Source organism: Cebus imitator, unplaced genomic scaffold, assembly GCF_001604975.1.
Source record: "Cebus imitator isolate Cc_AM_T3 unplaced genomic scaffold, Cebus_imitator-1.0 Scaffold199, whole genome shotgun sequence".
NCBI lineage: Eukaryota > Metazoa > Chordata > Mammalia > Primates > Cebidae > Cebus > Cebus imitator.
Genome location: NW_016107514.1, coordinates 3,289,525 through 3,316,902, shown reverse-complemented (window position 1 = coordinate 3,316,902; position 27,378 = coordinate 3,289,525). Strand labels below are relative to the sequence as shown.

At 39.4% G+C, this 27,378-nt stretch overlaps 1 protein-coding gene across 1 annotated transcript in view; it reads left to right on the top strand.

The window, feature by feature from the left end:
* FAM110B (family with sequence similarity 110 member B) overlaps positions 1 to 27,378 on the top strand; it is a 154,680-nt gene that overhangs the window by 24,479 nt on the left and 102,823 nt on the right. Inside the window, exon 2 of the mRNA XM_017547578.2 lies at positions 13,147 to 13,245. The gene's annotated coding sequence lies outside the window, so the exon portion shown is untranslated. The remainder of the gene's footprint in view (positions 1 to 13,146; positions 13,246 to 27,378) is intronic.

Here is a 27,378-nt window from a genome sequence, read left to right as displayed (position 1 = left end):
TCTGGAGAACTTCAGCAGTTTACTTTTGCAGTGCCTAGGAAGATGTTTGAGTTGCAGAAAGATGCCAGGACTGGAGATGCTAGTGTGGTAAGTAAGGGAGTCAGTGCTTCTCTTTCTCAACCACACAGCTTGGTTGCATGTGCATCTCGCCCATCATGTACGTTTTCTCATTCATTCCTCTACAAAGGTCCGAGCATTTACAAGGCTTAAGGCATTATGATGCTTTATTGAACCCTGCAAGGTAGATATGTCCGCATTTTATACATGAGAGACTGGCTGAGGGATATTATTGACTTGCCCAAGATGATGTGGCCAGTGAGTAACAGGGCTGCTTCTGTGTGAAAACCTGAAAGTCAAGTTAACATGCAAGCTAGTTCTTCATAAGAATCACTGGAGGCACATATTTTGTATAAAGACTACAGAGCTCCACTCTAGACTTACTTATGTCTAGGGAAGGGCCTCAGGTAGTCTTTACTATTGGTGAAGTTGAGAGCTTAGCTTTGCTTTCACCTTGAACTTGAGTTGAAGTTCAAGTTCTCACATCAGTGAGAGTGGAAGAATTGAGGAAGAGAGCCTGCGGTTTGTTTTCTGTATGTGCTGAGGGGCATGAAGTCCAAAGGATGTTTTTGGAAAATTGTGAGTGACATTACAGAGCCAATCTCTTTGAAGAGATTTTCAAAGCCTCTAAAAAATAAATTGTGAAGAAAGATACCCATAAGTGTCAGTATCTTCGAATCAACACACAATTGGACTTTTGATATTTGATTTGATTTGATATTTCATGTGGATGGGTAAGTAAAGGTACTAATGAGGTATTTGATAGTGATACTAGAATCAAAAGCTGATAAATACCTGAATACAAAGGCCAGACAAGTAATAATGTCATGGTGTTCCTCAGGACTACAGAAAAACATGAAGAATAAAATTACTAAGAATTATTCAAAAGAGTGCTTTGTTGTTAAGGATTGCTCTGGATGTCATAATGTACTGTTTTAAGCTTTTCACATGTATTGGGTCATTTTATCCTCAAAACCAAAAATGTTACTATTTTTGTATTTCACAGGGCTATAGAATTTGAAAAAATGTGTAATTTAGTTAATTATTATTTTTAAATACTCAAACAAATGTGTTTAATTTTTAATATCCTTATAATTTTTTCTGTCTGTTCTGTCATTGAGTGTGGAGTGGTAAAAATCTTCACCTGTGATTGTAGATTTGTCTGTTTCTCTTTTCAGTTCTACGAACTTGTATTTCATTTAGTTGAAGTTCTATAATTAGGTGCATGCACATTTAGAGCTCTCAGGTCTTTGTAAGAACTGACTCTTTTTAATTATGTAATGCCTGCTCCTTGTCTTTGGAAGTGCTTCTTGTCTTAATTAAGTTTACTTTGTCTGGTATTGAAATAGCCACACCAGCTTTCTCATGATTAATGTTTGCATGGTATATATACATATATATTTTTTCCATTCCTTTATTTTTAACATGCCTCATCTGTATCCTTAAAGTTTGTCTCTTATGGTGTATAGTTAGAGATTTCTTTTTTTTACCCAGTCTTGACAAACTTTCCCTTTTAACCGAGGGATTGAGTTCATCTAATCAGCCTTTAAAAAAAAAGTCTGTCAATATCTCAGCTGGGAGAAAGTTGGTCTATAATTTTAGATCTTTGATTTCCTGTTGGATTAAAAGATTGAAGCATCATGAGAGTATATGGGGTACACAATTTCTCTCAGCCTTTTGTCTAATTTGGGAGGCTGGGGGAAGGTGGGGGTAGATTAGAAGGCTTATTAGGAAAAGTAATTTGCTTTTGCATTTGCTCTTCTAGCTTCCAATCTCCCACCAGTCCATGCCATTGTCTATGGCTTGCCTGTCTCTCCTCGTTACTGCAAGTCTCTCTCCAATGGCTTCTTCCTCCTTATCCAGACTGGGCAGTCCTCAGATAGAGAAGCTGCTGTGGCTGTCAGCTCACCTAGGAAGGGCTTCTTTCTTCCTGGACTTTGGCTTCTTTGCATTTATTATTATTTTCCAGGCCCATAGAAAAGTAACTTTTTATTTTGTCCAGGTAAAATGCTTTGTCGCCATAGGGTGAAAGGCTTTTTTATGCTTCTAATTGGACACAGAAGTCTCATATGCATTTTTAAAGCAAGTGCCCCAAAGTATAAAGTGTCGGTGAGTTCTCTTGTCCCCTGGATGCTGATTGGGTTACAGCAGTTGGAAGCACTGGGTGACCATCAGTGCCCAGTTGAATGTGTTAAGTGACATTCTTCTAATTTTTTTTTTATCCAAGTCTAAAATCTGTGGTATCTGTGCTATTCTATTGGGTTACTGCTGGTTACTGATACCTGCCAACCAAATAAGATATCTGAAAGGTAGTAAATAATAATAATAATAATAATAATGATAAATAAAACAGGCATTGCTCTGTAGGACTTGCCCTGAGACACTCTTTTTTAGTTATGGAACTGCCCGATCACATGTAAGCCAGAAAACATGAAAAGTTAAAGATACATACACAGACTTGATTTGTAGCATTACTACTGCTTATGGTTTAAATGTAACTAATTATTTACTGTTTCAGATACTGTATCAGTGTTGTTAAATGTATTGTCATTTAGTAGTCTGAACAACCCAGGTTAAAACTGAGATTCCAAGTTGGGGTTGGCTATAAAATATACACCTTTAACCACTGTGCTACCTTGTTCAATGAAGTTTATTAACTAATATTATTTTATCTAATAACTACTATATTGTGGGCATTGATTTGAGAGTGAATTATAAGAGAATTTGAGATAATTTGATATGAGATATGGACATAAAAGAAATCAAAGACCGTGGAACATATAGTTTTGTTGGTCAAGCTAGGCTTACATAAAACAAACAACCAGTGCTACAAAACACCATATAACAAATGCTATATTTTATGGAGCAAGTTGTATTTTTTATCTTACAATATAGTATTACCATTAAGATAGCAAAGTTGCCTTTAATGTAATGGAGGCATTAATTTGAAATTTATTCAGAGTGTCAGTATTTCTTGACCAGTCATTTATATTGACATTAATTTCCCTGAAGTTCTAAAGAGAACATATAGCAGACATTAAATATGGAAAGTTTAATCTGCAGGGAGACCTTACCCTAATTGCTGTACACACATACCATATACTTGGCTCTAGCACTCCACTTGCTGGGGAGCCAGTGTTGAGGGTTTCTGGGGTGCACAAGTGAGAAGGGAGCTGCGAGCAGCATCGTGGGGTGCTGTTGGTGCTAGTCTCTCGATCCTGCTAGTGTAGTCTGGCTCTCACTTTCATCAACACAATGATTTATATTTAGCCTGTTCATGCACAAGATCTTTACTGGTAAGAAAGACCTGATCGTGCTTCTATTCTGAAAGCTAAATGTCCTTTGACATGAGAAGTAAGAAGCGCCCAGTAGACATGCCCTATGCCATGGACAAACCATACTGGTATTATTCTAAGCAAAATAAGCCAGTCACAGAAGGACAAATACTGCATAATTCCACTTATGCAAAGTACCTAGTCAGCGGTGACAGAAAGTACAACAGTGGTTTCCAGGGGCTGTAGCAGGGAAGAAGTGGGGGTGAATGGGGGTACAGAGTTTCAGCTTTGCACGATGAAAGAGGTTCTGGAGTTGGGTGGTGGCGATGGTCATACAACAGTGTGATAGTACTTACTCCATCCACTGTACACTTCGATATGGTTAAGTTGGTCAGTTTTACATTATATATATTTTACCTCAGTTTAAAAAATGGAATCATATAAAACATGATGTCTCAATAAAATTTACATTTCAGCCTTTAAAAAAAGTATCCAGTGGATTCTGTTACATTTTACTAACATTATGCTTAATTTTTTGTAGAACAGCAGAAAACATCAGTATTGGTATTGGCATTGTTCTCCACTTGCTTATTAAGGAGATGAATAGCTTTTCTTAGTAGAAATTCTTTGGCCTGAAATCATTGCCACCTGCTCTGGAAAGCACTTGAAGAAGGCTCCAATTATACTTCTAGACAAGAAAGCCCAAACCCAGGGGGTTGCTAGACAGTGATTAGTCTCTCGAAGGGCAGAAAAACAATGTGGGAAAGCCCTGCCCTTGCAGGTGGTGAGCCCCAGGAACCTGTGTGTCTTTAAGACAGATTATATGAGACTTAGAGTCCCTGCATCTGATGTTGAATGTATCATGGAGACTAAGTTTTTAAGGAAAAAAAAAAATGAAAGGGAGACGAATTTCAGCAGAACTCTTTAATACTTGGAAGGATGGAAAACTGCCAGTTTATATTCATAGTGGAAAACAGAAATTTGTTGACTTAATTTCTTGGCATGGTATTCTAGGGTTACTTAAGTACTATTATATAATTTTTATTTTTATTTTTTAAGCAACACAGTGACTGATTTAATAGATAGCCATTTAAAAATAATAATTTAAAAGATCAGCCTCCAGATAAGATAAATGCTTCCTGCTTTAGATTTTTGTGAGTTCTTTACCCCAATGTTTTTACTTTAAAGAAGTATTTGTTATGATATCAGCTAATAAAGGATTTTGCATGTGAAATTGTGAGCAGCTACAAAATATATGTTTTTTGCAACAGTTTCTGCTGGACAAAGAAATACAGTGACTTTGGAAGAACTGAGCTGATGAAAAAGTAAATATTTCCCTGAACTGATGAAAAAGTAAATATTTCCCAATATATTTAGGACTTAATGAATCTCAGGTGCTTTCAAGTTTAAACGTTTTTTAAGGAAGGTGGTCCCACCATTCTCTCCTGCCTAGTATAGCATAATAGTCCCACAAAATATATCAGAGTTACCCTCATTTACATTCATATATGGGGATCTGAATAGTAGTCCCATCTAGATGCTGCTCACATTTTGGCTGGGAACTTTACTATAAACTCTGTTTGCTTTGTTATGATATTTGTCTTTTCTAGATGAGTTAGGATTTCCAGCTTTTGATACAATCATTGAAATCCTGGAAAATGACATTATTAATTAGATCATATGAGTCAGTCATGTGCTAGCTTTGAAAATGTGTATTTGTAAAATAAGCTGTGTCTGAGTACCATTTTTAGGAGTGTTAAAAATGAAAATGTAAGATGTGTAGCACTCTTTTTTAAAAAACATATTATTTGCCACCAGGTATATTTATCCTTAATTTGCAACCAAGTATATTTATCCTTAAAAAGATTTTGTGACACTGACATTGTAGTCAGCACTTACAGGTTTTTCCATTGTGGCGTTTTTCGAAATTTCTATCTTGGTGTAACATTTCTTTGACCATATATGGATTTGCTAAATGTTATTGTTTATAGAGAATCAATGAACAAAAGTGATGGGCTACATTTGAGTACATTTAATGAAACTTTGAAGAGTGTGTTTTTCTTTTCTTTTTCTTTCTTTCTTTCTTCTTTTTTTTTTTTTTGGTAAAACCCAGAGAAATATACAGGTCTGTTTCAACTCGGTTCAAATAAATAAGTAATTAGAATACATAAAAGGCTTTTTTTAGGCTGTCTTTTTTCATAGCATGTGAGGAGCATTATAGAGAGGTGATTATGGGCTTACTCATTTGAACCTCAGAAAGATGTCTCTAATTGTATAAGCCTGCCTTTTTTGGAAAGAAAAGGAAAATTTTCAGATTGTTTGGAAATCAATCCGTAACCAAAAAGGGGGATAGAGGGAACTTTGTTAAGTGACTCCTCTGTGCCTGGCATTTTTACATATATTATTTTGTTGGTACACATTCCTGGAAAGTAGGCATTATTTCTCTTTGTTGATGAAAAAATGGATTGCCCAACTTGATTTGTCCAAGGTACATTATGAATAATAGTGGCCAGGACTTAACCCAACTCTGCCTTACTCAGTGCTGCTGTTGAACAGCCAGCCAGCATTGACTGAATGTGTGCCTTGTGCCAATTCCTTTGTCCACTTTTTTATAATAAATTGTTATTTGATTCTCACAGTGACCCTTGGAGGAAGGGGCTATAATTAGTTCTCTTTTTATAGACCAGGAGGTTAAGTTAGTTACTCAACGTCACATAGTGCCATAGAGGCAGGCTTTGAACTCAGTTGGCTTCAGACTTCCAAAGAGAGTACATTAGCTAATCGTTTTGGTTCCTATACTGTATCCCAACTTAGGCAGCCTAGATCCTTTAGAGAGTTGCTCACTTTCTATCTTCTGTAGACTTATAATAAGGGTATTTGCCTGGGCTTACACTATTTGTGCTGCATAACCCACGTTGATACACTGCAGACAAGACATGAACAACATGGCTCACTTACTGCCTTGGGATCCCACTCATTCAGAAATATCTATGAAGTGTCACATCCTAAGCCACATCCCAGTGATTAAGATAACCAGGCAGGGGATTGTGGTTTAGTGGGAAGATATAGCTATAACTAACCTTTATATCTGGGACAAATGTTTTAACGGAGGCAGCAAGTCACCATGGGCATGAAGGAGAGAAGTGATCAAAGCTCCGAGAGGTCAAGGGAATGTTTCTCAAAGGCAGCACTGTCTGAACTAGGGAAGCATGGGCTGAAAGTCTCCAGACTCACAGCAGTAAACAGGGGTATTTCAGGTAGCATGTGTCCAGTGGGAAGGCAGGAAGCATGGCCTGGTGAGAGGGTGCTGCAGTGCTTCTGAATAGCTGAGACAGAGCAAATGGGGACGTTGGTAGATGAGACTCCATCCATAGTGACCTTGTCTGCCATCCTGGGAGGTGTTTGGACTTGATCTTGTAGGTGATAAGGAGCAGTGAAAGTGTAAGGATTATAGGTGTGAGGGCAGGAGGGCATGATGACTGGATATGAGAGATTAATTTTGCTGAAAGGCTGGTGTTGGGAGACAGGTTGTGAGGATATGGTAATGCCTGGGTGTCACACTGAAATTAATTTAGGATGAGAGTATTACTAAATTTGTAGCTGCTGACAGGTGTCCCTACCTTAACAGGCAGTCCATTCAGATTTGAGATTGTTCAATTGCCACAATGTTCTTATCATAAGCTGTATAACCTCTCTGTAACTTCTGCTACTCAGAATGATGTCTCTTCCTCCACATGACAGGCACTTCCCTAGTTGATTTAAATATTTTTAGGTACACGTCCTATCCACCCATGCCTCAGTTTTTCAGGATCTGCTAGTGCTCAACACTCTTAACTTGAGTTGTACAGGAGGTACTTGGCCTTTCCAGACTCATACATCATCTTAATGGGGGCTTGCAACACTATGTAAGATTCTGGCACCTTCAGCTGGGCTTTAGGAGGGGGCTTGTAATGGGTACATTCACAGCATAACAGAACATCCCCTTTGCCCCTCCTACATGGGATGACCGGTTGAGTACAGAGTAGTGCTTGTCTATATTTGTACTGAACTCAATGCTTCTGATAGTGTAGCCTATAATTTCATTAGTATTTATGCCATAGCTAACAGTTGAGAGAGAAACTCAAACTTGCAGGCTTTTTTAACGTAAAATAGTTTGAGCTTCTACTGTGGATTGCATTACTTACTTTTTTTGGATGATGTGTTTGTAAGGGCAAGGACTCTTTTTTACTTAATCTTGATGTCCTCTTCCATCTAGTGTAGTGACTGACAGATACCAACCCATCAGGAAATAGTTGTTGAATAAATGTAGTTTGATTATTATTTTGACCTGCATTTGACATTGGTACTATAAAGTTGTTCTAGCTTAGAACATTTGGAATCACGATTCTATTGTATATCATTTCAGTCATAGTCAACCTTGAATCATCTGTAATCACTTTGATAAGCCTATCTTAAGGCTTGCTTACATTATGGATAAGAATGTCTGGTAGGCTCAGAGACAAGCCTTGTGGATGCTTAAGACATGTTTCCCACTTAGTATGTCAAAGGGTTTTTAAGAATAGTTTTGGAGTTGATTTATAATCTGGTCTATAATTCAAGTTTCCACATTTACTGTTTTTTTCTACACATTTTTTGGTAAGTCTTTGTTACCCACGCAATGAGTGGGTTCAATTTCTTGGTGGGTGACAGTCCATTGACCACAACTGGATTTAACAAGGGAATTTTATTACTTGCAAGAAGTAAGGACACCAGGATAGCTCCCAGAGCAGTGCCTTCCCTAACTATGGTGAAAACAGGGCTTTCATTAGGCTGGTTAGCTGTCATTGTATGAAGAGGTAAAGGCAGTGCAGGTGCAGCTGCTGGTCATGTTTCTACATATTCAGCTTCTACATAAGATCAAGCTCCTACATATGGTCATGCTTCTACATACGTTATATGTAATGAAAATTACACATAAACTCCTCCCCAGGCAGGGTTTTTAGTAGGGTGATGAGGAGAGTTTGTCAGAGTTCATCTTCAACTCAAGCATCCCTGGATCCAACAGGAGAATCACTTGAACTGGGGAGGTGGAGGTTGCAGTGAGCTGAGATCACACCACGGCACTCCAGCTTGGGTGACGAGAGTGAAACTCTGTCTCAAAAACAAAACAAAACAAACAAAAACCAACACGAACTCAAGGTGCAACAGGGACAAGTGGGTAATCTTTCACAGTGTTTACCCGAAAACCCAGGGGCCCTGGGCTACATCTTCTCTCTCCTGTATGTCACTCTCTATGGATTATCAAGAGGTTTAGAAAGTTTATCTTTTTACGTTGAAGAAATTTATTCTAGAATAAATAGGATGAGAACACATTTTGGAAATCTATCGTAAGGCCACAACTTATTAGAAGTTGTAGAAAAGTGGAATAATTTAGTTTCCTTGTAATTGGTATTATTGATTATTGGTTTTTCTTCTTTAGTGGTCTCCAGCTACTTAGCCATGATCAATTGCTATAATCCTTATTAAGTATTTGAAGATGTTGAGTACCATCCACTGAAGGAGTCCCAGGGCTGATTGAGGAAGTTTGTGAATATTAAAAGTTGGAGATGGCCAGGTACAGTGTCTCGGCCTGTAATCTCAGCACTTTGGGAGGCCAAGGCAGGCGGATCACGAGATCAAGAGATTGGGACCATCGTGGCCAACATGGTGAAGCTCTGTCTCTACTAAAAATACAAAAATTAGCTGGGAATGGTGGCACGCGCCTGTAGTCCCAGCTTCTCTGGACGCTGAGGCAAGAGAATCGTTCAAACCCGGGAGGCGGAGGTTGCAGTGAGCTGAGAGCGCACCACTGCACTCCAGCCTGGTGACAGAGCAAAACTCTGTCTAAAGGAAAAAAAAAAAAAAAAAGATGGCGACACAGAATTTTGTTTTTTAAAGCACTTTTGTGATTTACAATGTATATGTAACTAAATTTACTGATTTTAAGCATATGGTTTAATGTATTTTCACAAATATGTCAGTTATGCATCCACCACCGCAGTCCTGAATAGAACATCTCTATCACCCAGCGTGTCCTTTCTGGCGTCTTTGCAGTCAGTCCCTTCCCCCACATGCTGACCTTACCAATCGCTGATCTGCATTCTGTTGCTCCAGTTTGCCTTCCTCTAAAATTTTCATATTTTGGGGATTGTACATGTAGTCTTTTGTATTTGGCTTCTTTTCCATAGTATAATGCTTTTGAAATTCATTTACATTGTTGTACATATCAGTAATTGTTTCCTTTTTATTACTGAGTAGTATTCCCTCCTGTGATACACCACAAATTGTTTATCCATTTACCAGTTGATGGACGTTTGGATTCTTTCAAGTTTGGGGTTATTATGAATAAGGCTGCTGTGAACTTTCTTGTTCAAATCTTTGTGTAGAACCTGTGTGTTTAAATTTCTCTTAGGTGTATACCTAGTAGTAGAATTGCTGGGTCATATGGTACGTGCTTAACTTTATAAGCAACTGCCAAATTGTTTTTCAAAGTTCTTGTAACATTTTGAATTTCCAACAATCATTGTATGAAAATCCAAGTTGTTTCGTATCCTTATAAATACTTGATATTTTCAAGCCTTTTTAAATTTAGCCATCTTATTTGGTATGTAGTGGTATCTCATTTAGGTTGTATTTTGCATTTCCCAGATTAATTATGTTGAAGATCTCTTCCTGTGTTTACTTGGCATTTATTTTCTTTGTTGAAATGTGTTGGAAAAGGACATCTTGTCCTTTTTTCCTTCTTAATATGGTTGTTTGGCACTTAGTTTTAATATCATTAGTGAGTTTATAAAAAGAAACATAAGGAAAAAATAGTGTTGCTTTTACAGTTTCTAGAAAGGTGTCCTTAATGGATATTTTGCTTCCTGACTGTGTGTATATGCACATGCACACTTGCTTTTTGGAGGCATGCGTGGAGGAGTTCTTCTGTCATCTGATGGCCGGATTTCATTTATCTTACCTTGCTTCCTTGCATATATACTCTTTATTTCCAAGGAATCTGTCGGTTCACATTCCCCGGGAAAACCACTTGTGGATTTACTAACTACTATAAAGACACACTCACAGTTACACTCTCATCCCATGCAAACCTTAACTCCAGTGCTGCTCTGAAGGCCTTCCTTGACGACCTCCGTCATCAGCCCACAGTGAGCAGGATGTCATCTGGTGCTTTTCAGTTCTCATGCACCTAGCACTATGCAGCAGTACATAATGGGGGAGTCAACACATGACTGTTGTTACCAAGCTGCTGACCCGGGTGACCCAAATGCTCTGTAGTGGTTCTAGGGTTTCAGTGAATACAAATTCAGTCTGAACTGATAGATCTAATACTAAATCATTTTGAAATTCTACTTTCAAAGCTGCTTATGTATGCTTTAAGTATAGAATACCTACATTTTGCTTGAGAGATTCTACAAATCTACTTGAAAATGTGTTGCAGCAAACCTATGATTATGATATGACTATGAATAAGAGAGGGAAACTGTATAATATTTTTGTATTAGACTTATCTAGGTTAGACAGCCTAAGAGTACCCCAAATTTCATTTCAGATTTCTAATGGGCATTCATATTTTAATCTACCTTTATCAGTGAGGCAAAAGGCAGAGTATGCTCTTGATAACTTTGAAAGTTGAGCTGACTCATAATGTGATCATGCTGTGTAGAAATTATTTATTTATTTATTTACACTAAAATAAATCTCATAATGTGATCATGCTGTGTAGAAATTTTTTTTATTTATTCACACTAAAATAGATGAAATTGTAAACTCTTAAGAGGTTATTTAAGAAATTAAAGATCCATTATGATCTAACAGGTCACTAGATTTACACCTAGAAAGTCTTCGAGTCTGGAGTTGGCTTAGCTCTGTGACTTTGAAATGGTCACTTAACCACTCTGGGCTTTCTTTTTCTCATCTGTGAAATGAGTCAACCGGAGCAGATGACTATACCATCCCTAAGTTGCAAGCACCTGTGCTATGAATTATTTGTATTAGGATCGTTTTGATTTCACTTGGCAACTTGGAAGATATATCCAGTCTTGAATTTCTCCATATGTAGTATTACTCCCTGTCTCAATCCCAATTGAGTGACTTTTCTATCTGTGAATTCATTCTAGTAAGTGTTCAGTTCTTTGCTATTTTCTCCCTTTCAAAAGTGTGAGAAGGATAAGGCAAAAATCATGAGAAAAATGAACAGAGATTTTAGATATAATTTTTGGCTAAGACAAAAAATATTGGTTGTAAAATATTAAGATACAGAGCCTTTTGCTTTGTTATTATGTGTCACAATCAAATTAATATTGGCCTAAACATATTTTAAATCAATATTTCTCTAACATAATAATAACAGCACATGATTTTATTAATTTGAGTTTATGGAAATCCCATATACTTCAGCAGGCAAATAAAATACTATCTTACACTTTAGGTATTAAAGCAATAAAAAAGAGCCAGGGAAGATGGAGTTTATATTTCTATTTTAATTGAATACTAACTTATGTTCTTGTTGAACCTTGTTAGGTAATGGGACAGGAGAAAGTAGGCTTTTTGAAAGTTTTAAAAGTGAGTGGAAAGTATCAATCTTAGTTGTTATTTAAATGGACATTTTCAGGCTTTCTTTGTATTTTTTTGAAGCTATACAAAATCTAGGTCAGGATTTGCAGCTTTCCTAACAAATGTTTAGAGTATCATTCATTAGACATTGCTCCAGAAAGGAGATGATAGTGCTGAAGACACTGGCATAGATGTTAATGAAGTAGTTTTTAGCCATTATCTGTTGGAGTCCCAAGTGCCTCCTTAAAATATTTTTCTGTTGGTAACTCCCATAAACCTGCAAAATATACAGTAAATCTCAATAAAGAGGATATCTATTGCAGCCAGGACACTTCCTTCTCTGTCTGTTGGCTCCTGCTTTTGAGTAAACAAAGACGCAGTCATTTGGACTGATGGTATCTGACAAAAGCAGATGCTGGAGGAGAAGACAGTTAGGTTTTCAGCACAGGATTTTCTTTAGCATTGCCAGCTGCCCCGATAACTATCACTTTCATGACTCATCCCAGTATCTCCAAGTGCAGCCAAAGCAGAACATGTCCAGCAGAAGTGGCTTTTCTCCAGGAGCCTCCGTTTCTTTCCCCGTTTGTAAAAAGGAGTCATGTTGTTTCTGGTCCCAGTCAATGTTAATTTTCCCTGATAATGAAACAGTCTGTACTTTGAAATTTGAGGCCATCAAGATCTGTCCTCAATCCAGGAAAATGAAGCCCAAGACCAGCAGAAATGTGTGCTTGTTTGTGACCTTGGGTCTGAACTGCACTTGGAGGACACAACAAGCTACTGGACCCGTCCTGTGGTATCTTCTCCCTTTGCAAACATTAACAGTGTTTCTGGGGGACAGTGTACCTGTTTTCCTACCCAGTTTTGCAGTTGTTTTTGAGGAAGCTCCATCATTTCTTACGTGATTCTGTGAGCTAGAAGGATTGACATGTCCTTTCTGGGATGTTGAGTATGAAGCGGTGCAAAGCCAGAGTTCTCAGGCTGATGGCAATACACAAGCTTTCGTTTAGTTTGCTTTCCATTGAATACATGAAGTTGGCCCCATAGTGGGATTTTTGTTTCCTTTTGGAATCAGTCTTAAAGTTTCTTGGAGCAGCTGAATTAGAAATGGGCTTTTAATCCAATTTATCCTTAGATAAATATAATGCCTGTGATTCAAGGAAAATCAGTTTCTTTTGAATGATACCTTTTAATCACTTTTATTCTCCAGCATAATTTTTAATCTTTATCTTTTTCCTTTTAGAAATCTCCGAATTGGACATTCAGAGCAGCATTCTTGTTCTTTCTACATCTTGAATTAGAAACTACCAAGGCTCTGTAAGTCCCGATAAGGAAATAAAAGGTAATTACACTAAAAATCTATTATTAAAATCATGTATAAATCTGGTTATAAAGTAAATATCCTTTATATGTTGAGCATAATTTAGGTATTCCCCAATTTTTCCCACCTTTTTCATTCTTAAATACTTTCCCTTCCCTCCTTCTCTCTTTGCTCCCACCCTTCCTCCCCACTTCCCTTATGTATATTCATTTAGCAAACTTTTATGGACTCTACCCTGTGCTGGTCACTGTTCTAAGCACACACACTTTATTCCAACCCTCCTCCCCTGGCAGGAATGGGGAGATTGGCAAAAACCATCCTTGTGGAACTGGCTCCCCAGCTTCTGTGTCAGCTGGTGGAGGGCAGACGCCCGCCATCGATCTGCCTGAGAGGCTGATCCCAGCACCTGCCCCACCTTCACTATCACCACTGGCCCTGAAATGCTTGGGTGTTTACTTGCAGTGGTTTTTTTTTCTGAGAATTCTGAACACTCAGTGGATATTTAATTTCCCCAATTGGGATGTTAGAATTACAATCACTCATGGAATAAGTAAAACAGAAACAGTGTACTGTTCCCCAACTACTGAATATTCTCGCTGGACATGGGACCTGGTATATATTTTTTCAACTGTTAATGTAATATAAATATTTAAACAAATAAATGTTACAGATAGATAGCATAGAATGTGACTTTCTACTCGAAAGCCACTTTCCAGAGAAAACACTGGTTAGATTTAGGTGCACATTAATTGTTTTCCTCTCCATGCACATACTAATGTTCAGATGTTCAGTCTGTATTAAATGCCTTAACCCTATGAATGAAAATATTGGGGTAAAGATGACCTCATAATTTCTGGCAAATATTGTGCCTTATTCTTGTTCTTGACCTTTGCTAATATAAATAATGATATCTATGAGTTGGGAGCCACTGACGCACCTATGCACTTGGTTTATTTGATGGTGTTTTCTAGTCAGTTTGTAGCCCAGAATGCTTACCTCCCATTACATTAAGAATGCATTAGTTGTTCCAGTGTTCCATAGAGAACCTGGACTCATGTGGCAAGGTGAACACCCTTTCCTTGGGTGGCGGTCAGGAGTGATGAACTTCTCCCTAAGCTGAGAACTTCTGTGTAAATCCAATGTGGCTCTTGCACCATCGATTTCATTTTTTAAAATAATTTCTATTGTGGCCAGGTGTGGTGGCTCATGCTGGTAATCCCAGCACCTTGGGAGGCCGAGGAGGGCAGATCATGAGGTCAGGAGACAGAAACCGTCTGGGCTAACATGGTGAAAACTCATCTCTACTAAAAATACAGAAAACCCCACAAATATCCAGGCATGGTGGCACGCAGCTGTAGCCCCATCTACTCAGGAGGCTGAGGCAGGAGAATCACTTGAATCCAGGAGGCAGAGGTTGCAGTGAGCCAAGATCACGCCACTGCACTCCAGCCTGGGGGACAGAGCAAGACTCCATCTCGGAAAAAAAAAAGAAAAAAAAATAATTTCTACTTTTGTTTTAAATTCAGGAGGTGCATGTACAGGTTTGTTATGTGAGTACATTGTGTGATACTGAGGTTTAGGATATAAATGATCCCATCAACCAGGTAGTGAGCAAAGTACCTACGGATAGGTTTTCAGCCTTTTTTCCTGTTATCCCCCCAGTAATCTCCAGTGCCTTTTCTTCCCATTTTTATGTCCATATGTACTCAGTGTTTAGCTCCTACTTACATGTGAGAACATGCTGTATTTGGCTTTTCGTTCTTGAATTAATTCACTTAGGTTAATGCTCTCCAGTTGTGTCCATGCTGCTGCAAAGGATGGGATTTCATTTTTGAGTGGCTGTGTAGTATTCCATGGTGTGTATGTACCACATTTTTAAAATCCAGTCCACCATTGATGGATGCCTAGGTTAATCCTGTGATTTTACTATTGTGAATAGTGCCACAATGAATATATGAATGCATGTGCCTTTTTGGTAGGACAATTTATTTTGCTTCAGTTATACACCCATTAATGGGATTGCTGGGTCAAATGGTAGTTCTAAGTTCTTTGAGAAGTCTCCAAACTATTTTCCACAGTGTCTAATTTACATTCCCACCAACAGTGCATAAGCCTTCCCTCTCCTCTGCAGAAGGAACTTAAATGATTCAACAAGCAAAAAACCAGATAACCCCATTAAAAAGTGGGCAAATGACATGCACAGACACTTCTCAAAAGGAGACATACAAGCAGCTAACAAACATGAAAAAATACTCAATGTCACTATCATCAGAGAAATACAAATTAAAACCACAGCAAGGTCCCATCTCATAACAAACAGAATAGCTATTATTAAAAAGTAAAAAAATTAATTTTATGTATCACAGTGTCTCCATCTATCCTTCAGCTGACAGCTGCAAGTCGGTTGATTGCCAGATGTCTTCCTCCTGCCGACCGCCTCTTACCCTGGCTTCCTGCCTCCCTCCTGGGATGCCAGATCATTGCCCCAGATCCCAGACTCAGCCCTTCTACTATCTTCCCCTGGGAGCTTTGTTAACCTCCCCACAGGCCCTTGGAATTGAAGCCCCCATCACTGGATACCCACCACTATGTCCAAAAACAATTTTTCCTTAAATTCCAGCAGTCCCTCCTGAGACAGCCCTGAGTAACCAAGAGGTCTGAGTATCAACATCAGTAGTCCAGAGCCTACTATGGCCGAGGGACACAGTGGGCTGCAGTAACTAAGGGACAGATGACCACTGAATGGACATGAAGCATCTGTCTAGAGCAAGGCTTGTTATCCTGGAATGCCTAGTGCCCTGGGCACTCAGAAACCCTGCCATTTGGGCCTCATGCTCCAGGTATCATTGAGTTGCCAGCTTTGAAGCAAGGCTTCTGTTTTCTTACAGTGAGTTCCTTCAGGAAAACTTGGGCGTGCGAGTGTTTCAGCTAGATTTATCAGCTGACTTAATGGGTTGGAGGGTCTGGCTCTGCCCAAACCAGCCCTGACTCCCTTCCTGTCCATTGTTTCAATTCTTCTCATGTCTGATGACATAAAGCGGTCCTGGAGAGCCATATTCCTCCGTGCTGAGGGTAAGAGTGTGGGCTTTAATGTTAGAAGGACCTGGGTCAGGACCTGGACTCTGCCATGTGCAATATGTACAACCCTGGGAAAGCTGTTTACTTGATGTACCAGCTCTTCATTCATCAAAGCAGAATCATAGTAGTGGCCAGACCATAGGATCATTTCGAGGAATGTGAGTTGCTACATGGGCTGGCACTTGAGAAGTGTTTAAAGTATGTTACTAGCATATGTACTGTGATCTTCTGCAGAATGGAGCTAAAACCTACTTATGAGGGTTGCCATAGGCATTAAATGAGGTGGCGTATGTAAATACACTGTGCTGGGCACATAGCGCATGCTCTGTAACTGAGAGCCCCCTGTGATAATGGTAAAGTAAAAATAGCACTATCAGCAAATGTGTTCAGAATGGAACAGGCGTTGTGACCGGAGTGTGGGGGAATATCTAACAGTAGTAGAGAAGAATGGCTGCAGTTCAGTAATCTCATCATTAGTTTAAGTCACTGTCTAAACTTTGGTCACAAAGGTTCATTCTTAAAGGCTTTGGTTATGATTGACTACTAGAGTGAATAGTCAAGAATATGTGTCCAAAAATCATTTTATTCTTATTAGGGGCTACTTTTTGAATATAAAAGGCAGTATATTCTTGGATTTTTATGAAATTTAGAAGTTAACTTAAGAATAAAGATAGTAGTAACGATTTTGTTCTCTCATTAGACCATTTTTTCCCATCATCCTTAAATGGGAAGTATCACTGGAGAATGCTCACCTAGATTATATGGTTGTTATGAAACTATTAAAGGAAGCAAATTGAAATCTAATAACGTTTGACCCTCTTATATCATACCTAAATTAAACGAGAAGTATTTAATAAATGTTGGCATTCGTTTTCCTCTACTTTGAACCAAAGACACATTTGAATCATTGGTGTATTAGAGAATTTTCTTACCATTTGTTTCACATGTTTGCTTTTTGTGCACTTGAAACTAATGATATTACTTGGCTTAAAAATGTCTTTTAAAGAAAAGAGTTACATAATTACCTAATGTACTATAAGTCACCTTAGAAAGTGAATGTATCTGGGGCCAGGCGTGGTGGCTCACTCCTGCAATCCAAGCACTTTGGGAGACCAAGGCGGGTGGTTCACCTGATGTTGTGAATTTGAGAACAGCCTGACCAACATGGAGAAACCCCATCTCTACTAAAAATACAAAATTAGCCAGGTGTGGTGGTGCATGCCTGTAATCCCAGCTACTCGGGAGGTGGAGGCTGAGGCAGGAGAATCACTTGAACCGCGCTCCAGCCTGGGCAACAAAAGCGAAACTCCTTCTCAAAAAATAAAAAAAATATAAAGAAAAAAAAGTGAATGTATCTGAGCTCTCCCGGTCATAGAGACGTGTCCTGTTATCTTAGCACCCAGGCCTGGCATTGAACATGCTCAGTACAGATGGGAACGGAATTAAAAATGCAGCAAAGGAATTGAAGATGTGAAAACCCATTTGTTAGAACACTGAGAATATGATGACTTTTCAAATTTGCCTTTAGCAGTACAGTTTAAACTACAAAGAAAAACATTGTAGTGGGAGTAACGTGCATTTGAATGCCGTGACAGTGGTACTAGTTCTTTGTTTTGTGCTAAGTTTAGGCCGGGGATGGGCTGGAGTCACCTCTCTCTTCTTTCCTTCTGCCCTCCTTCCCCACTTACCCCTCCCTACTCCTTCTCTTACCGCTCCCCACCCCTCCTCCTTATGAGATTGACCTTGTACAAGGGCCATGTGTCCTTGTTCTCCCAGCATCCCCTATGGAGTAACCCAGGCCTCTATGGAGGAGTTACTGATAAGAAGCAATAATGTCACTATGCTTGCTGTTTCTGCATTTGTGGTTTGTATTCCTGTAGACTCTTACATCGGTTACACACCAAGGGAAGGAGTAGGCAGCCTCTCTTTCAGAATCCGTGGTGGCACACCTCTCATGCTGACTTAAGTCCACCTCTTAGAGTGGTTTTATCAGTGTCCTTTGCCACATCTCAGCTAATTTGAGATGAAAACATTCTGTCTCTATTAACATCACTATATTCTGGCAGAGAACAGTATTACGCCTGAATTTCAACGAGTCTGTTTGCATTTCACAGGAGATATCCAGGCTCAGCCGGAAGTTTTATATTCTGTATGAAATCAAGACTTATTATCTTACTCGGTAATAACTCATTCCTCATGGTAGAAATCTAAAACTGAACTTGCTAAATGTTTTTCTTTCCAACAGTAGACATCAGCAGTCTTAAAAAACACTGTCTTTTTAAAGCAAATTTGTCTTCTTTCATGGTTGCCCACAGGTTAGGATTTGTCATGAGATTAAGCTGGTAGGAATAATACAGCTACCTCTCAAAATTTGTAGTCATGCCAAGTGAAAGTTTCTGAAAACCAAAAAATAGTGAAGATACTGCTCTGGATGGGATAGATTAGTGAGAGCTCCCACTCTTCTTACATATGTATGCACATGCAAACACATGTGCACACACACACACCTCCCAGGGGTGTGATTTGATTTTTTTTTTGAGACGGAGTTTCGCTCTTGTTACCCAGGCTGGAGTGCAATGGTGCGATCTCGGCCCAGTGTGATCTCAGCTCACCGCGACCTCCGCCTCCTGGGTTCAGGCAATTCTGCCTCAGCCTCCTGAGTAGCTGGGATTACAGGCACGCACCACCATGCCCAGCTAATTTTTTTGTATTTTTAGTAGAGATGGGGTTTCACCATATTGACAAGGATGATCTCTTGACGTCATGATCCACCTGCCTCGGCCTCCCAACATGCTGGAATTACAGGCATGAGCCACCGTGCCTGGCCCTGATTTGATTTTTTATTGCAACTCTAATTGAGTTTGCTTCCTTATTTGCTTTTGGCATTGATCTGTCCTGAGTACCATCAAAGAGCAAACCCCTTAAGCATGAGTGTATTTTAATATGTGTAGTATACAGTTCTTCAACCTCTTCAGACGCTGAGAATTTGAATTTTTTTTTTCTGCAAGTACAAGAGTGTAATGGTTTTGTGCATTTTGGTAATATAAACTTAGGTTTTCCTGGAATGAGTTTCCCTGATTGACACCTAATCATACTCTTATTATTATTATTGTTTACCTTGTTTCACTGTTTGAGTAAAGGGGAAAAACATCTGATGGCATGTTTTGGTTTTTCAGATGTTTTGAAAACATCAAAGTACTATTGATAGACCTTTCATGTATTAATGCCATTAAGGTACAAGTGTGTTAATTTTTTTTAACATAGTCTATAATCTAAGCTGATCAGTCTTCTACAAATCTACTATCTATGGTAAATGAATTCTTATTGTTACATAGGATTATCTTTTAAAAAACAGTACTTTTAGTGGTTTGAGGTTTTATATGTTACTATATAATTTTTACTTGCCTTCTTTCTAAAAGGAAGTTTTTGTTGTTGTTGTTGTTGTTGTTAAAAATGTTCTCCAATTTGGGGCTTAGAATGGTGGCTCAAGCCTGTACTCTCAATACTTTGGAGGCCAACCTCGGAGGATTGCTTGAGACCAGGAGTTTGAGACCAGCCTGGCAACATAGTGAGACTCACTCTCCACAAAAAAAAGTTAAAAATTATCCTGGTGTGGGGTGCATGCCTGTAGTCTTAGCTACTCAGTAAGCTGAGGTAGGAGAATTGCTTAAGCCTAGGAGTTAGAGGCTGCCCAGGAGTTAGTGAGCTGATAACACCAGGAGTTACTGAGCTGATAGGGCCACTGCACTCCAGCCTGGGAGACAGAGTGAGATGCTGTCTCTTTAAAAAAAAAGCTTTCCAGTTTAGGTTGCATACATCAGTCATGATGTTGAAATCCTTTTTTCAAGAAGAGTACTGTTCACAATCTGTTTAATTTTTTTAGTGGCTTCTCTTTTCAGTGAGTACTGCCTTGGCAATGTTTTCTGACTTGTTTCCTAACTTGATTAGAATTGTAAAACACCATTGGTTACTTTCTCTCTTTCTCTGGATGCCTGGGGCCGTTGTACCTGGCCATCTTGATTTTCACTTTTTCCTTCCCCCACTGCAGTTAGCCTTTCATCTCTGAGGCTCTTTTCTTTGTTTGGAGTCTGTCAGCTGAACAGATAGGCATCACTGAAGTGTGACACAAGCAGGGACTGTCTGGGTTTGAAATGAAAGATGTATTGGACCAAATGAATTCTAGATTGTTCTGCTTAGTAGCTCACCCAATTTTTGTTTCTTTAATCTTCAAAAGGTACTACTAGGCGGATAATTGCACCTATTGAAAAAGCATGCAGGCCTCTCCCTGACTGATTGCTGATGACATAGAAATTCATGGTAGCCTCTTTTTACTTAAAAATTAAATATCTGGCACTGCTTACTCTAGATTAGGTTACAGAGCTGCCATTCACTCCTCCCCATCAGCCTTGGGACCATTAATGACTGTTCTCTTTGCTCAGAGCTGTGTTATATTTTGCATGTGAAATCCTGGAGTATTGAAGAAGAGATGTTGCATATTTAATTTTAACTCCTTGATTTTACAGAGGAGAAAATGGAGATCATTTCACAATTGCCTTTATGTAAATAGTTGTAAGAATATGGCAAAGATATTCTTAGTATAGCTATTCGTCATGTAATTAAAATATCTAAGAAAAGTACCTGTAATCCCAGCAGTTTGGGAGGCCAAGGCGAGCAGATCACTTGAACTCAGGAGTTCACGACCAGCTTGGCCAACATGGTGACACTCCTCTACTAAAAATACAAAAGTGTAGGGGCTCAGGCCTGTAATCCCAGCTACTATTGGAGGCTGAGGCAGGAGAATAGCTTGAACCTGGGAGTCAAAGATTGCAGAGAGCTGAGATCACGCCACTGCACTCCACCCAGGGTGACAGAGTGAGTGAAAGTCTGTCTCAAAAAAAGAAAAAAAAAATTCTGAAAAGTAACAATTGCATCAAATTATATTAAAAGTGATCAGCTTTCTATACCCGCCCTTCAGATCCACTTCATCCCGGACCCAGAGAAGAGCTTGGCATTCAGGAATTTCCTAAACAGCTGTGTGTTTGTGTTTGCTCATTCATTGGTTCACTTAACAAATGTATTCAGCGTGTCTGCTCTGCGGTGCCGGAAAGACATGGCTCTTGATTGAGAAGCACATAGTTAACCCATTAGAGTTGTTAGCTGATCCCGTATTTCTTTAAATTTAGCATTTGACTGAGCCAACAATATTTGTGTCTTTGACAGAATTCCCGGAAGGAGCTGAGGAAAGCATATCAGCCTGAGATAGAGGCTATGAGGGCTTTTCCCTGGGGTCAGGTCACCGGGACCCAGCCTGGGCTGACACTCACAGGGCCCCTCCTTGCTGGCTCTGCTGAGCCCAGAGTCATCGTCATTCTCAGAACTTCCTATGTTTGGGTTATGCTAAAAATGCAGGGAGCACTCTTAGATCAGCCTTAATTTGACTGGAAGAGGAAACTCATTTCCTGCAGAGTGCCTGCAATGTGTCCGGTCCCTGTTTGGCTCCTTGCTGGTTGGCTGAGTCAGGCAAGTCCACCCTGAAGCACCACAGGCCAGTTTCAGGGGCCAAGAAGGCCTTTGTCTCCAGCTCCATTTTTTTCCTCTTTGCTTTTGAACTTCTCACCATCCGTGTAGAAACAGTCTCATAATTGTGGGATCCCATTGAGTTTATATGGTGTTGAAATCTCACTCACTAGTACTCTTCTCACAATTTTAAATATAGTCCTTTAAGAAGTTATGTCTGTTGAGTAGGCTGTGTTAGGAGCCACTCCTATCTATGGGACATTGGGAAGTACAGCAGAGATTTCAGAGCCGAATTTCAGATCTACCTCCTGACAGTGGTGGTTTGAATCACACAGAGTGAGGTTAGCCTCCACCTCTGAAGGTCAGCTCTTATATATATTTATACATGCACACGTGTGCACACACACACACACATATTAGAGACAGAGTCTCACTCTCTTGCTCAGACTGAAGTGCAGTGATGTGATCATAGCTCACGTTAGTAACCTTGAACTCCTCCTGGGTGTGAGCAATCCCACCTCAGCTTCCCAAGTAGCTGGGACCACAGGCATGTGCCACCATGCCTGTAGAGATGATGTGGTCTCTAATTTATAACGTTTTAAAATTTAATTTTTTTTAAATAAATTTTTAAATCTTTAAAATTTTTAAAAATTCTTTAAAATTTTTAAAAATTTTAAATTTAAATAAAAAACAAAAAATTTAAATTTTTTGTTTGTAGAGACAGCCTCTCACTGTGTTGCCCAGGCTGATTTCAAATGATCAGCGATCCTCCCATCCCTGCCTTCCGCAGTGCTGGAATTGGTCAGCCCTTCTTTGACATACTGTACCCAACCCACCTCAGCTCTTTTTGAGTGAACGCTATGTGTTTTTTCCCCCCCCCTGCAAAATATTTACCTTTCCTTACTTGATATTTGGGCACAAATAATTCTCTCCCCAAAGTGGGTGCATCTACATTATGTGAGTTTATTTATTGAACATATAGCACACAGAAGCAGTTTGCTTTCCTCTAAGCATTTCATTTTACCAATACCTGAAATATGCTTATGAAGAGAAACTGTTTCTGTAGCCCAGTGAGCATGTGCCATGTGCACGCAATGGCTGCTCTCCCAGGCATTGGCCTGTGGGTCCTACACAGTCATCGTGTCAGCATCACAGGCACACATAGAGACCAGGCACGCCAGGGCCTCTCCGCCTGGATTACAACTGGAGGAAGAGAAAACCCTAACCCGGGTAGCACCGCCTAGAACAGAATGCTTCCACCCAGAATGGATACATTCACGTTTTAGGAAATAGTACCTGTTTCCAATATAATTTTAAAAGCACCATTCTCCTTTTTTTGCTAACAATTATATTATGAACATTAAAATTGTATTTTGATTTGAAAATCTAGAGACTTACATTAAGGTAAGTGGAAAGTGAATTATAGCAAAGCAGGATCAGCTTTTTTTTTTTTTAATCAGTTTTTAATGAGACTGAAAATGTCCACTTATGATATCTCTTCTTTCTCTGCTATCCTTAAGTTAGCATATCATGGTTTACAGCTAAAATAAATGGTAGTGATAAATGTACACTTTTTTAAAAGCAGAGATTTAGAAATGGGAAAATCTTAATCACCCGTGCACAGCCCACTAACATACCCAGGCGAGGGGTGTGAACATAAGTGGAAATGTTCAATCCCCCAGGAAATAGGACCACTCTTTTAATCTAAAATGTGATGAGAGTTCCCACTCTTCTACGTTACCCTTCTTTCTGCATCTGAAACATCTTGTCATGACTATGTACCATCAGTGCTCCTCACTAATGAATTGCTGGTGATATTTTAGCCAACATGTAAGCAAATGTTCTTTGCTGATTCTGTTTCTCCGACCCCCAAAAGTTTGATTTGTTGTTATTCTGCAGCTACTGCCTATGTGGAGCAAGCCACAGTCAGTGGAAACCATAACCCATGGGGGAGTCTTGTTGCCGGGTAGGGAAAGTAAGGGCACAGCCCTGCTTGGTAAAATTCACTCACTACAGTGGTAATCAGCTGACCCAACTTGTGACATTGATGCCTTGCACTGCACTGATTGGTGGAGGAAAAATAGGGGTCATCAACACTTAACCATCTGCCAAGGAAGACTTTCCCTAAACTGGTACGTGTATTTCTATTCCCTGAATTTCAGCTGTAGGACTCAGTAATCACTTAACTACCAGATGGTTGACAGACAGCTGAATTCCGTTGTCAGTCAGGAAGCAGTGCTAAGAACGGAAATTATTTTCTTGCACTCTGATTTTTCTTAGATGAAATAAGCAGGGGTCTAGCTTCAGTTAGTTCTTAGTGGGATGTAGCCTTGGGTACAGTGTATAAACTCTCCAAACCTCAGTTTCCTCCTGTTTACCATGAAAAGGCTGAATAAAATAGATTTTGATTTCTCTGTTTTCATAAGACATAGAATTTTTTATTTGACTATGATAATCAGGCAGAAAATTACAACAAGTACTGTTATTGGACTGAAAGCTCCTATTCCATCTTTTTAGATTCTACACATGTGATCCAGTGTATGCTACTAATTGCCTTTAAGAGGAAGAAATTCTAAAATCACAGATGTTGATTAATTTAAAAATAGAACATATGCATTTTTATTAAGCTGTTGAGTTATAGGGTTTGGGTGCCTCTTCCTGATTTTCTGGTGCAACCCAGCAGTAATGAGAATTGTGAGTGGAATGTCAGCATCATGCAGAGATGAAATTAGGGGACCCATTTGTCTTTTGGCTGCTTTTGCAGAGATTCTTTTACACAACATATCTATTCCTAGTTTAGTCAGACCTCTAATTTACATGGAGTTTTTTTGTGATACAAACTTCAGTTTTTCCCGGTGGGATCTCCCCATCTTATTTCTTCCGAGAGAACCAGTTAGGCGATTGGTTGTAAGAGGTACTCTGGGACATTTTGGTACAGTTAGGTAATGTGTGCACCACTGTGTGCCAGCATTTTATGAGTAGGATTGTGCTTTTCTAGAATTGCTAGATGTAGGTGTAAGTGGAGCTTGAATGTTGCATATATTTAATTCTCTTTAAAAATATGTTTCTTATATATGTTGAGTTTTCTACTATCTAAAACTGTAATCCACATCAAAGCTGGTTATCAGCTCTCCTGGGATGCTTGCATAAGAATTGAAATAGATAAAATGCATCTGCAAGTTAACATGCTATGAATTTTTCTGGTTTCTAGCTGTCCCACTTCACACTGTGGGAATAGGCCTGGCTCCCTTTAGCCTGGGAAACTTTGCATGGTGCTTTCATCTTTGTAACACTTCCTTCTCTCTCACAGCACCAGGAACAAGGCCTATTTGCACTGCAGTGAATGAGATGATTTTCCAAGGTGGGAGTGCATGTAACAGGGATTAGCTGATATTTAAATAACATGAATGAAAGCAGCAAACACCTCACCAGGGCAAGCTGCCTGAGCCTTCGGACAGTTATTCCCTTGTAGGATTTGAAGTTTTATTGGCAGCTGATTAGGTAAACTGGAGTTGTTTGTCCCCTAGATATGTCCCCACCTGTGAGGAGAGGTGGCCAGTAAATGTCAGCTGAGGCACTGAAGGCTGCGATGCACCAGCCTGGTGCCCCATGAGGACGGCTGCATCAATAGTGCAAACACTCAGTGCATGTGAGTTTGCTTTTCAGACCTAATGATTACTTCAAGTCAGGGATTTTAACTGTCAGAAACTTGACTTGTAAAACAGATTGGCCTCCTGAAAACTTCCCTGTTGGTCAAGAGCTTTCATTTTTAATCTGGAATACACCACTAATTCTTAAGCTCCTGACCTGATCTCTTTCTGCTTTGATTTTTTTTTTTTTAGCACCTAATGTAACCAATACAAAATCCAAACACTCACATAGTTTGCTATTGCCAGGCACTGTTTTATCTATTTTACATGTATTACCTAATTTAATCCTCATAACAGCTCTGAGGTAGGTTCTATTATTATGCCATTTTATAGATGAAGAGACTGAGTCACAAAGAGATGAAATAATTTGATCAGGGTCACACAAGCTAATAAGTGGTGAAGCAGGTACTTGCATCCGATCAGACTGATTCTAGAATTCCCTTCTCTTGACTGCTATACTGTACTGTGTTTGCAAAAATGTAATACATAGCTCCCTTATTTATTTGCATTTGGTTTGACTGTGTGAATACACATTATCCCTGTTATGGGAGATATTTGAACCAATGAATATGAATACCATTTTTCTGGGCTTAGATGTGTTTTGGGGGGCTTGAAAAAAGCACCTCATCTGTGCTACTTGTGAATTACTTTCTAGGGCAGCATGAGTTCATACCTTGATACATGTGTTCTCAGAGGCACTGCATATACTCATACAAGTGAATCATGTGCAATCCTAGAGGTACCACCTACATAGACTACCATGGTTGTAACGCCCCTGAGATTGTGCAATGTGCAGCCTATGCAACTGTATGTGCAGCCCTTCAAAAGCTGCCTGACAGCTTTATTTAGATAATGTTCAGGAACATGCAGAAGACTAACATACCTCTGATAATAGTTCATGCTTTATAAGCTTACCTCAGTGCCTCAAAGCTACCTTTCCATTAAAAATGTGTGAATGAAAAAATAAAAATATATTATGTAGAAAATGTCTCTATATTAAAATATCCATATAAAAGCAGCAGCTGCCAGGTAAATAAAGAAGCTGTTAGGGTGGCAGCTGAACAATCAAAGTAAGTCACCTGCACTAATTTCTGATTTAGATGGACCTTAGTAGCCAGACTGTGGATGTCACACTTAACAAAATCGTCAGCTTTGTAACTTTGCAAATTAGACACTGACACAGTGGAATCAGAAAATAAAAACCAAATGGAAATATTTCAGCTATCATTTAGCTTGAAACTGCAAAACTCACTCACACATCAGACTTTAGGGATTCACGGATGTTCGTTAGTGAAGTACCAGTTGTGGTTAAAAATCAGGCAACGCTTGGAAATTTTTATGAGACAGGGCAGAATACTTTATGGTTGAAGTGAAACAGAGCCCTCAAACTGTTTTATCAATTAAATATTACATAGGTTATATAGCATTTATACTATTTAGTTTTAGGAAATCAGAGAGGTCCAAGATGGCTGATCACTAGTAGCTTGGGATTGTAGCTCCCAGTGAAAGCACAGAGAATGAGAGGACGCCACACTTTCAGACGAATCTTTGTTGCTCACGCACCAGGAGATTCCCAGCGGAGGAGCCCTACGGGTCGCCAGCGCGACTCTTGTGGCTGGTGAGGTGGTTTTGCCGCTGCCTTGGTGCGGCGGTTCTTGGTGCAGAGTCAGAAAAGCACCATCAATCTTAACGCCGCTGTTTTGACTGCGCAGTGGGTTGCTCAGATTTTAGCGCTGGGAATCAACAAGTTGGACGTCCACTCAGAAACCCAATTATAAAGACGGTAATTATAAAGACCACAGATGGATGAATCTATAAAGAAGGGAAGAAAACAGCCTAAAAAGTCTGCGAATACCCAAACTCAGAACGCCTCTCCCTCTACAGGGGATCACAGTTCCTCATCAGCAAC